At 40.1% G+C, this 2,232-nt stretch overlaps 1 pseudogene; it reads right to left on the bottom strand.

Moving 5' to 3' along the window:
• The window catches only part of LOC138150216 (magnesium-dependent phosphatase 1 pseudogene), a 2,998-nt pseudogene extending 2,266 nt beyond the window's left edge, over positions 1-732 (bottom strand).
• Positions 733-2,232: the final 1,500 nt, after the last annotated feature.

The following is a 2,232-nucleotide window of genomic DNA, read 5'->3' as shown; positions in this document are numbered from 1 at the left end:
TCCTTCCTTCCTTCCTTCCTTCCTTCCTTCCTTCCTTCCTTCCTTCCCTCCCTACCTCCTTTCTTTCCCCTCTCTCTCACTTTCTTTTTCTCCTTTCCTCCCCTGTTTCATTCCCTCTTTCTTTTGTCTCCCTCCTTCCTTCCTTTCTTCTTCTGCTTCATCTTCCTCATCTTCTTCTTCTTCTCCCTCCCTCCCTCTCTCTTTCTCTCCCCTCTCTCTCCCTTTCATCCAATGTCATGTCACATGGGTACAGAATGACAGAGTTGAGATTCAATTTGAAGTCCTCTGACTTCAGATTCAGAACTTTGGACACTTAACCTTAGAGATCTAGTTCACTCCCCTCATTTATCTGATGAGGAAATCGAATCCCACTTAGATTGTAAATGACAGGGCCAAGACTTAAAGCCATATCACCTAACACTCAATATAGTGTGTAATACTGCCCTTGGAGTAAAATAGAGCTGTGTTCAAATTCCACCTTAGACAATTAGTAGTTCTACGACTTTGGGCAGATCACTGAAATATTCTGATCCTTAGTTCCCTCATTTTAAAAATTGGTAGAATTTAACTCACAGATTGTTATTAAGATAAAATAAAATAACGTACATAAATACATAAATCAATGATCCAGACGAGGCCACTCTGACAGAAATAGATGCTGACTAGCAGCTTTGTTATCCCATCTCTAAGTCATAGATCCAAGTCAGACTGAGATTACCTGCACCCAGGCATGACTTTAGGCAGTATAAAAAGAAGGGAACACGTTCAGAAGCAAGAATGTAGCTTAGACATTAGGAGCTGAGTAGGGTTTCATTTCCAACTTCTAGCCCAGTCTGAAGTCTGTAGAGGAATATACAGGACAGGAATCCCAGACCAAAGGAGAGTTTGCTATTCTGTCATTCAGCTTCTTAAATAACTGATAATGACTGAGCCCAATATCTGTCTATTAATGTTCCGTTCTAAACCCAGGTTAGGAATTTGCAAAACTCAGACTGGGGAAAAGGGAGGGAGACAAACTATCAGACTTTGCCTTGGATCAGACCATTTTGAGATCACTGAGAGTTTATGGATCCCTAGCTTGAACAGATCTTGAGACCTTGGATCAACATAATATTCAATATCCCCAAGAAAGCAACAACAATTCCAGTCCAGGTATTCTATTCAGAGTTCATCAAGTCAAAAGTCAGGGAACTAGGAAATAAAAAAAAGAATCCTACCATATAAAGGCTATCAATGCAAGAAGACCTCTCATGATACAAACTCAGAAAAAAGTCTCCAAAATATATATAAGCAAAATCTCAAAGAAAGACACAACATCAGCAGAAATTCAACTAGAATTACTGGAATGATGAAGTAAGAGCTTTAAAAAAGTTTACATTTTTTAAATCAATGAATGCAATTAATAGAAGGAAAAAATGGAAAAGAAATGTGAGATATGGAAGAAACCATTGGAAAGTGAATTATCAGCTTGGCACAAAATGTATAAAATCTTGTACAAGTGATTGAAAATTCCAAGTAGATTTATAGAACAGTTGGGTCAACAAGTAGCTCCACCAATATCAAATTAGTGTACTTGTTTCCAACATAGATCAATTCCAATACTAACTGTTCTTTTATAATATTTTGACATCCATTGTTTTGATGTGCATTTCTTTTCACATGGCTATTGATAGATTTAATTTCATCTTAAAAATTTTTTTGGGGGGAGAAGATTCTGGGAAGATGACAGAGTGGATCAGAAAATTCCAAGCTCTCCAGATTTCCTCCACAAACAAGGCAGGGTGAATGGGTAAAATGTACAGAGGCAATAACAAACAAGAGTTGAGTTGGGAGGAAGCCTCAGTCTTAGCCACAGGAATTCTCAACTCACAGGCAGTGTGTGTGTGTGTGTGTGTGTGTGTGTGTGTGTGTGTGTGTGTTCTGAGAAGGGGGATTGAAGTACCCTCCGCTGCCATGAACTGCCAGGCCCAGCTGTGTTTCTGAAATGCAGTCCTGGGCTGCAACTGAAGGCAAGAAAGAAGCAGCAGATGCTCTGTAAGTACAGAAACAGTGGGATGGGGATGCTGCTGGCTGTGAGCACTTATAGGAGAGATGAGTTCTTGGTTACATTTCCACACCAGAGGGGAGAACTGAAGGTCACAATCACTGGAGGGTCCTCAGGGAGCAAGAGTATTTCCAGCATAGTGTGATTGGTGGCCCTAGCTGTGACTTGGAGGGAGAAAGGAGTATCAA

This window comes from Petaurus breviceps, unplaced genomic scaffold (genome assembly GCF_028583685.1).
Source record: "Petaurus breviceps papuanus isolate PSGF00001 unplaced genomic scaffold, PetGlider_PUasm1.0 90865, whole genome shotgun sequence".
NCBI classification, from domain to species: Eukaryota; Metazoa; Chordata; class Mammalia; order Diprotodontia; family Petauridae; genus Petaurus; species Petaurus breviceps.
Note: the sequence above shows the minus strand (reverse complement) of the source record. Positions and strands in the feature narration are given on the sequence as shown.